This window comes from Lynx rufus, unplaced genomic scaffold (genome assembly GCF_022079265.1).
Source record: "Lynx rufus isolate CCGP_SWC_20201006 ecotype Redwood Valley unplaced genomic scaffold, mLynRuf1.p SCAF_46, whole genome shotgun sequence".
Taxonomy (NCBI): domain Eukaryota; kingdom Metazoa; phylum Chordata; class Mammalia; order Carnivora; family Felidae; genus Lynx; species Lynx rufus.
Window position 1 is genome coordinate 1,739,759 of NW_025814863.1, and position 10,164 is coordinate 1,749,922.

The window sequence follows — 10,164 nt, forward strand, 5'->3', positions numbered from 1 at the left end:
TCCTCCTCCCTCTCCCCCTCCTCCTCTTCTTCTCCTTCTTTTCCTCCTTCTCCTCCTCCTCCCCCTCCTCCTCATCGTCGTCTTCTTCTTCTTCTTCCTCCTCCTCCTCCTCCTCCTCCTCCTCCCTCTCCCCCTCCTCCTCTTCTTCTCCTTCTTTTCCTCCTTCTCCTCCTCCTCCCCCTCCTCCTCATCGTCGTCGTCGTCTTCTTCTTCTTCTTCTTCCTCCTCCTCCTCCTCCTCCTCCTCCTCCTCCTCCTCCCTCTCCCCCTCCTCCTCTTCTTCTCCTTCTTTTCCTCCTTCTCCTCCTCCTCCCCCTCGTCCTCCTCCCCTTCTTCTTCTTCTTCTTCTTCTTCTTCTTCTTCTTCTTCTTCTTCTTCTTCACCTGCATTGGGCATTTAAATTTTCCTACATGCTCAAATTGTGTCTAACCAATAGGCAGAAGCACTTTTTTTTAGCAATACTTAACTGTATTTGTAAACTTTCCGCAAAGAGAAGTGTACATTATAATAGCCATCACTGATTTTAATTGAAAAAGCAACCCCCATGCTGACGGTGCCTAATCTCTATTTAATGTTGATAATTTGGTTGGGTGCTAGGAATCAGTTTGCAAAACTCTTTTAAAATAGACTTTTCGTTTATATAAAGAAGAGTGCATACTAAGTCAATATGGAAAATAAATACTGGAAATGCATATATCTCTCCCAGTATCTTTGCAGTTTAACAAGGTAACAGTCCACACTGATGGAAATTTCTCGAAATTAAAAAATACCAACAACAGGGAATCATTGGAATATAAATTGATAAGATTATTCATTTCATAAAATTAAGTTCTGTGATGGCAAGTCATGAATCTTTGTCAGTAGTCTTTCCTTAGTGCCTGGCTCAGTGCCTGGCACATGGCAGGCAGGCATCAATAAATATGTATTAGCTGAATGAATAAATAACCTAAACTTGGTCAGGGAAAACACCAGATCCTACTGCTGTGGTATTTTGACTTCTGTATAAAGAGAGAATCATGTTTATCATTAATAAATGTCAGATTGGGCACAGACATATAAATCTAATTTTTTTTCCTTCTGGAGTCTTAGTTCCTTCTTTCCCAGGTTTTATTGAGAAATAGTTGATATATACAGTCTTAGTTCTTGACTCATTTGTCTGTCTTGGCAGAAAAGTACTCTTAATTTCTTCCCCTCAGCTATTCTACATGACAGTCTAAGGCATCTTTCAATTGTTTCCTCTTCTCCACCTCCTATATTTAACAAGTTACCACAATCTCAAATTTCATTTCAGAAATGTCTCTACCATGGAAAACTCTTTATCCTGTCTGCCACTGTCTTAGTTCAGGCTGTCATTATTTTTCACCTGAATATATAATTTTAAATATAAATAACATTTTAACCAGCCTTTCTGCCTCCAGTCTCCCTGCCTTCTAATCTATCATCAGTGTAGCATGTAATCCTATTGATACTTAATGAAATGATTTTTCAATAGATACAGATTTCTACCAAATAGAATTATAACATCTTACCATTAGACTATAATGGGGTCATATCTATCTTTTTCATCTCTTTGTCCACTATAGAATATATAGTGATAGGCACATAGTAGGTACTCAAAAATATTCATTGAATGAATCAATGTTAACTGATATATGAACACATCATGTACTGCCATTACTTGGTGACTTTTGATATATAATCCATATAAAATCCATATCCAATCGACCTGTAATGCCATTCTCCAGTCCTGCACTGAAATACCATAATCCTATGAGTATTCATTGCGCCTCAAGCATGTGCCAGTAATTATGCTAAATGGTGGGGATAAAGGCAGACAAGATACAGATCCTCACATGAAGGAGTACTAGGTCTAATTAAGAGATACAGGCAGCCAAATGAATAATATAATACTCGGTGGCAAGTGCATCAATAGAAGGATTATGTAATTATGAACCTCACTGGTGGGGATAGCAGTAGAGGAGGAAGTTCAAGGAAGGGGTCATAAAAGAGGTGATGCTTGATTTGATTCTTAAAGGATCATTAGGTATTATTATGAGGATAAGTAGAGGAGCAGGCTATACCAAAGAAGAAATAGCAAGTGTGATGGTGTCCTAGCTTGGGTTTCCTGGGAAGCAGACTCTGAGTTGGAGTTTAGTGTGCAGGCTATTTCTGCAGGAGGGCTTATCACAGGGTTAGTACTTACAGAAGGAAGCAAAAGAAGCAAGACTGGTCAGAGGGAGATGTCCAGTTGTGATACAGATCTAAGAGGATGCCACAAAGACTTCAGAAGCTAGGAAGTCTTACAAGGCCTTGCAAGATGTGAGTTGTTCACTCTTGGGCGAAAATGCCCATGTCTTTATACTCTGCATTGGTCATTAGATGTGAGTTGACCGTGGAAAAGGGTGTGACCTTGGACACCGTAGCTCTCTGCAACTGAGGCTGCGAGTTGAAAGATTTCCATGGACAGAATTCCCAGTAGATGGAGCACGATGTCCTTTCTTGAAGAGGGATCTGGGTTGCACATCATTGATGACAAGGAAGAATAAAATAGTTTTTCCAAGTTGATAAGCCAGCAGGTAATTTATTTTATTATTATTATTATTTTTATTGCTGGGGCATAAGGTGGTGACATTGAATAGGGAAAGGTTACACTAGGCAGGGAGAGAGAAGGGGCCTTCAGGGAGGCAGGCTGCAGCTAGAGAAGTAAGAGAAGTAAGGGGACAACCAAGAAAGCGTCGTGTAACGAAAGTCAGTAAATGGGACATTTCAAGAAAGAGAGTGGTCACAGAAGCAAGTGCTGCCGAGAGGTCATGTTAGAATAGGACTCAGGATTGACAACTGGCTCTGGCTGAAATCTCCCAGTTCACAGAAGATGGGACTACTCTGTCTCCACCCAACACACATTCGTACGCACGACATGTAGCCAATAGCTAGCCACTAAACATCAAACAAGCCTTAGTAACACCCCGAACTGGAAGCTTGTATTCTGGCTCTTTTAGTGGGTTTGCATCTTTTTGTGAGCAATCCCAGTTCTACCTGCCTACCGTGGCACCAACCGACGTTCACCTCCCTGAGTTGTAATATGTGAGTCTCCTGCCATTCAACCGGATTTCCTATACTCTTGCTGTAGTGTAGTTTTGGGATCTCCCTTAGTCTGCAGGGTAGACCGGTGTGGTTTGCAGGACTTATTCCCCGCCTTTACCCGTTCTTCTAGTAGCAAGAAGACATCAATTCCACCACAGGAAAATCTGTAACTTTATTTGGTCCTTATAGGTCCCTGTATGACCTCTTTTTAATCGAGATATTTCCATTCTACCTGAACGACTTCTCCCGCTTAATTCTGTGTCTGTTGTTACCAACATTCTGAAAAGGGAAAGGGTTAACATTAGGCAGAGAGAGAGAGAGAGAGAGAGAGAGAGAGAGAGAAGGGACCCTCAGGGAGGCAGTCTGCAGCTACACGTGGGAGGCGGAAGAAGCAGCAGCGGCGGCAGAGTTTGGGGGAGAAGGGGAGAAGATAAACGTGTTCTGGATGTGCCCGGGTTAGGTGCCATGGGCGGAGTCTCACAGACTTTCTGATAAGGTCCCGGTAAAAAGCCGGGGACAGAGTCCTCAGGGGCTACCCAGCCGGGACCCTGCTCACTCTTGAGAGCTTTGTACTTTCCTGCAATAAACTCTGCGCCTTTGCCTCACTCTCTGTTGTCCGCGACTCCGGGAGACAAGGACCAGATTCTCTCCTGTAACATCTTGGTGCCGAAACCCGGGAGCTGTCGGAGTGTAAGTAACAGCTGACTCTTTCCTTTCCTTTTCTGAGCGGAGGATCTCCTTACCAAGACTCTCAAAACCGGGCACCCGTTGGCCGGTTGAAAGCTGGTAGTGCCCCTGCGGGTCTCAGTCTCAGGTGACAGGTTTCTGGGTGAGGTTTGGTCAATCCCCCCCTTGTGAAAGGGGAACGTTGGCCTGACCCCAACCACTTCCGCTTTCTGCTCTCGGCTTATTCTTCCTTTGCCTATCCTTGGGCAGAAATGCCTTTCAAAAGCTTTCCGATCCCTGATGATCAGTATGCTCCAGCAATTAGGGACTCCTTGAAGGATCTGGAGTCCCTCTTTGTTCTCCGTAACTCTTTCTCCAGATACCTGGACATCTTATGGGTGCAGCAGCTTCGCAGGTGGTCCTACCGATTTTGTCACGTAGGGAGGGAATGCTGTTTGTGTACCTATCAGGAATTCCCCTTTAAAAGTGTCTTTCACGATAGTCTAGATAAAGGAGAGGGATCTTTCCCGCTTTTCTGTTGTCTGGTGAGACATATGTATTTTTGTCAGGTACAACTCCGGCGTACGTGTGGCCAGGACTCGAGGCTTCGCGTATCAGCAGGCGATATCAGGGTCATCCCCCCTCATGAGAAGCTAGAAGCGGCCTACTATTACCAAGCATTCTGTATTCCCTGGGTTTGGAACACTAAGAATAGGAAGGCCAGTCTACCGCCAGTGCCTTCTTTATGCGCAATAGCAGCAGGGACCTTGATAAGATGCGTTGTTAAAGCGTTCCTGTTTCAACAACAGAAAGACAGAAACTATAATACTGCCAGCTCTCAAGGATTGCACCCTTCCGTCGGGACCCATATGCTGGTAGGACATCAGGCATACAGGAGGGAAGGATGCTTGGGGGTGAGGCGAAAGTAACTGACCGTGTGGACTAGAGTCCATGGGTTGGGGGTGCAAGCAAATTGGTACGACCGAGAAACGAGGGCCCAGTCAAGAGGGCTCTGAAGAAAGCGTCATCAGGGACCTTCTCGGTTACAGGAAAGGTTCATCCAAAGGGGCATATCAGGACTGGCAGTCCAGTGCTCTGAACCTGCCCTGTGGTTCCCACTGGGCACCCGGGACACTTAAAAGGGTGGGAGACCGGCCCTTGGGGGCCCCGGCCCAGGGAAGCCTTTTCTAGAAGCAGCACATGCCCCCGCATAATCACTCCCGTTGTTTGCTTGCACCCATAACCTTTATAAATAACAAACCTTGAATCCCTAACCTCGCCAAACTCCTTGAGATTTGGAAGGATCCGGAGAGGGAAAGAAGGATGGGGTCAGGGCTAAGGCAGCGGGTCAGAATGGCTACTCCCGCTGGCCCAGCCCTTCTTCGACCCCGGGTGTTAGGCCTTTCTCTCACCTTGGGGAGGGCGGATCCAGGGAAGCCTTGATTCTAAAGGGGAGAGCTCATATGTTGGGACGCCTTCTTGGTCACCTCTCTGGCGTAACAGGTACGGAGGTTCTTTGAGGTTCTTGACTCCTACCCGGACCGTGAGATGGGAAACAAACCTTTCTCCGCCGGCACCCCTCTGTGATGTGTTCTGAGAAATTGGGAAAGATTTGGTCCACAAATGGTCAAAAGGGAGAGCATGAAGGTCCTTTTGCTCCCAGTCTTGGCCTCAATATTGGCCAGAGGATGGAGAGTCCTGGCCTCCTGAGGGAAGTACTCACTACAGTGCTATCTCACAGTTAGACCTATATCGTACGAGAGAGGGCAGATGGTCAGAGGTTCCTTACGTGCAGGTCTTCTTGGCCTTACAGGACCAAGCCTTCCCAGGGGAGACTTGTAAGTTAGGTACCAACCTCGTGGGCCCTTTATGGGGCCCGGAAGGGCGAGTACTTACAGACTTGCCCCCTGAGGCCTCTTCTCGGAAAAGGCCACCCGGGAGACCCTCATGCACTCCTTATCCAGGATTGCCAGGGATAAGAAATCCTCCCCCTGAAAGGAAGGGCACAGGTGATGTATCCATTGACTCAAATGCCTCATGGTGAATTTGGGCCCCTGAAAGTTCCGTTTTCCTTGCAAGGTTTTAAACACATTAAAAAGGACCTGGGCAGATGTGCAGACAACCCTGATCAGTATAGACAAGTGTTCTGAAACCTAACCCAGGTTGCTGGCGAAAACACAGGTCATCTCTACCAAAGGGGACTCTAATTCTCCTCTCTCTCTCTCTCTCTCTCTGTCTCTCTGTCTCTCTCTGTCTCTCTGTCTCTCCCTCTCTCTCTTTCTCTCTCTCTCTCTGTCTCTCTCTGTCTCTCTCTGTCTCTCTGTCTCTCGCTGTCTCTCTGTCTCTCCCTCTCTCTCTTTCTCTCTCTCTCTGTTTCTCCTAATGCACTCCAGTTACTCTAACTGTATGTGGAAACGTCTCCCTCATTCACTTCCTGGGTCAATGACTGTGATGATTAGAGCCAACCGTTTCTGGTTAGTCTACCTGGAGATGGAGAGACTTTAAGGAACATTCCCAAGTAGCTGCCGAAACTCCTTTTGTTTCAGGGAAGCTCCCTGTCTTCTGTGCCCCAGCAAGGACTGCCTAACTCCACTTGGTGGAAAACAGTCTGCCTCTGCTCATCTGTCCCAGCCGATAGGCTTTGGGACCTGTGTGTCTGCCCTCTGGCCTTTTACCTGCCTCCAGCCTTCTAGGAGACACCTGGCCTCTTCTGCCTTCCCCTCCCCCTCCTCCCGTGTCTGCACCACCTGGGCCGCGGCCTGCATTGCCGGGTCCTACACCGTCCTCAGTGCCTCAGGCGCCAACAGCTCCTCCGCCCCTGGCCCTCAAGGAGCAAAGAACACCCCTTAGACTTACACCGCCCCCTCGGCTGTCCTACCTGGCGCATGCCCCAGGTAAAAATTGACACTGGGGAACTGCTGAGCGGACACAGGTGGAAGCCAATGAAGACAGACACGTCTCTACAGTTGTCAACAGTAAACATCAAACGTTTTCTACCTAGGTTTACCGAGGGTCCAGTGAGCTCAGAAATGTCTCTGTTGCAGTCCGTCAACAAAAAAGATGGCTTCAAATAATAGTTAATTCTGTCTGTCTCAAAGTTTCCACGGGTAATTGTTAAAATAGCTTTCAGGGTCTTGGGTAACTCGAAACTTTAGAGGTTCGTTTGGATGATAGACTGGGTTGAATTCGTTAGACTTTTAGGCCTTCTCCAAATCATATGGCATACTAAAGCCATGCTTACTAAACACAGGTTTGTGCTTTTGGCTAAGAGGCAGAAAAACGAAGGATATTTAAATCGGTTGGAAAAAAAAAAAAACAACAACACGCTCTATGCTCAACCGATTCATAAGTTTGCCACAAAAAAAAAAAAAACAAAAAAAACTGATGTAACAGACAATGCACAACTGGTTACTACTTAGTTTTCGCTGGGGACTAGGGTTTCTAAGAGTTAAAACGCTGCTGAATGTAATCAAGCAAATGCTCCACATTTGTGTCGTTTCTGCTTCCCAAAGGCATGGGCGTCCATGCCATATGAGCAATGGATGATACGTGATGGGCTTCTACTGGGATGCACGGGAGCCATTTTGCTCCACTGAGCCCAGGGTCTGCCGATTTGTAACATCCTAGATACTCTGAACCGGATACCCACGTGGCTGGAACATATTTATGTGGGCACTGCTGGAAAAGGCAAGAGGAACAGACCTCGACTTTGGCCCTTTTAGCCACCTCAACGGCCGATTTTATCTTTACAAAAAAAGGGTTTTCGCCAGCCTTTTGAAATAAACTTGTAGGGGCGCCTGGGTGGCGCAGTCGGTTAAGCGTCCGACTTCAGCCAGGTCACGGTCTCGCGGTCCGTGGGTTCGAGCCCCGCGTCGGGCTCTGGGCTGATGGCTCGGAGCCTGGAGCCTGTTTCCGGTTCTGTGTCTCCCTCTCTCTCTGCCCCTCCCCCGTTCGTGCTCTGTCTCTCTCTGTCCCAAAAATAAATAAACGTTGAAAAAATTAAAAAAAGAAAAAAAAAAAGACATAAACTTGTAAGAGGATCACTGGTGGGCGAGATAAATTAGCGCATCCTTCTACAACCGGGGAAGTCTGGCTGGGTCACAGTCGATACCCCCAAAGTCCCGCAGGTCGGAACAGAAGGGTAGGAGAATTCAGAAAAGACAAGGTCAGCTCTCGGAGGTAGGGTCAAGCCTGGATAAGAGCAAGTGCTCCCAGCACCTCGAGAGACCGACAAAGCTTTCGACTGCCAGTCGCATAGCCAGTCCAAAAGCGGAGCCGGGACATGAGGTTTCTCCTGGCCAGCTGTAGGAAACTGAGAGAAGGGAAGCCTCTTCCTCTGTCTTCCTATACATGGCAGTTGCCCCACCAAGGCCAATACTCCGTTGGGACGCATTCTAAAACACTGGGATGCTTTTGATCCACAAACCCTGAAGGAGAAGCAACACATTAAGTGTCATGGGACTGGAGGTCCGATAGGGAGGGAACTCCCCGTTTCCTACTGGGACCCAGGTAGAACCATCTCAAGATCCTAACTGGGGACTACGACCGCCCCATTGAGGGGTGGTATTGCCACTTGCAAGCTTGTGTTTTAGAGAAATTAAAGAGGTCGAGGTAAGTCCTTAAATTATGCTCAATTGGCCACTATTTCACAAACACACAAGAGAGCCCCATGGCCTTCCTGGAGAGGTCGAGAGAGGCTCTCATTAAATATATGGCTATCTCCCCTGATACTCCTGAGGCTGAGATGATTTTAAAGGACAAATTTGTCACTCATTCAGCCCTAGATATTCAGAAATGCAAAAATTGGCCGTTGGCCTGGAAGGGACCCTGGAGGAGCTCTTAGGAGCTGTCAGCTGGGTGTATTACAACCCAGATCAAGAGGAAAGAACAGGAAAGGAGGCTGAAGATACAGTCTGAGGCCTTCATTTCGGCCTTATGTACTATGTTGGACCAGACTACCCGAGGTCCTGGCACCAAATGCCACTCGCGTGACCAGTCAGAGCACTGGAACCGAGACTGCCCTCAGGAGGCACAACAGAAGTCCAAGCCCTGCAAGCCATGCCCCTCGTGTGGAGACAATCACTGGAGGTCTGAATGCCCTCGGGGACCTCTATCTGCGAGGGCTCAGATAACCGGTGTCCCCTGGAAGGAACCGCTGGGGCCTGGGGCTCTTCGTGGTGGCTCTCCAGAACCAACTGTCTGTTGGAAGCCTGGAGCCTCGGGTAAGTCTGGGAAACTCAGGCAACTAAAAAGCTGTTTCATTTCCTCCGTGATCCCGGAGCCACCTTTTCTGTCCTCCTTTCCACTCCCGGCCGACTGTCCAGATGCAGCATAAAAATTAGAGGCGTCTCTGGAAAACTTATGGCTACGTTTTCCTCTCAGCCCCTGGGGTGCATGTGGAGATAACTAATTCTTCCTCATTTGTTCTTGATAATGCCAGAGAGCCTTACTCCCTTGCTAGGAAGGGACATCATAACCGTAGTAGAGACTATAGTGCCACCAGCTCCAGGAAAGATCGACAGTCGCGTGGGTTTTTGGGAATTAGTGGATGTTATAGGCTGTGGATGCCGGGGTTCAGAGAATAGCTCGCCCCCTCTATCCACTACTAGAGGAGACTCAATCCCACCTTCTCTCCCAAGGAAACGAGCTGGGGTCTGACCCACGCCCGCTGTCACAGCCCTCGGGATGGTTACAGACAGAGCAGGGGCATTACGATCACCTGGCACACAGAGCTGGAAGGTCATTAAAGCACTGCATCAGGCCTTTCATTTACGGAGGGATAGAACTCATCAAATGGCCCAAAGGACGTTTGCTGGGAAAAATCGGTCAAGGAGAGTTCAGCAAGTAGTATCAACCTCCAAAGTTTGTCTTAGAAACAATCCTCTCAACCACAGACTTGCTCTCCCAGACAACCAAGGAACTGGAGGCTATCCAGGGAAGACTGATGATTAGGTTTCACCCATGTGCCAAGGTCAAAGGGGTTCCGACATCTTTGGTATGAGTTGATACTCGTTCTAATTGGGTAGAGGCCTTCCCCCGCAAGACACAAAAGGCGCAAGAAGTAATAAAAGCTCTGCTTTATAAAATAATACCCGGGTCTGGCTTGCCGAAAGATTACAAAGTAATAGTGGTGAGTGGCTGCCTTGACTCCTCTCCGGGAGGACTCCCGGCTCCTAGAAAAGTTTCACAGGGCAAAATCAAGCACACTGTCGGCTTACTCAGCGGAGCTCTACGCGATACCTCCCAAGCATTAGGTGCTTTCTTTAAATCACAAATTAGGTGAAGTTAGGGCCGGACTCCTGGAGAACCGAGCCACCGCTGATGCCTTCCCTGCTCCTCCGTCACCTGGGTTGTGAGAGATCCCCTCACGTGTGCTGTTTCAGTGGGACTGATAATTGTCACAGAGTCTCACCAC

General features: G+C 47.9%; 1 pseudogene; it reads right to left on the minus strand.

The window, feature by feature from the left end:
• Positions 1-6,514, minus strand: part of LOC124525732 (uncharacterized) — a 247,798-nt pseudogene extending 241,284 nt beyond the window's left edge.
• Positions 6,515-10,164: the final 3,650 nt, after the last annotated feature.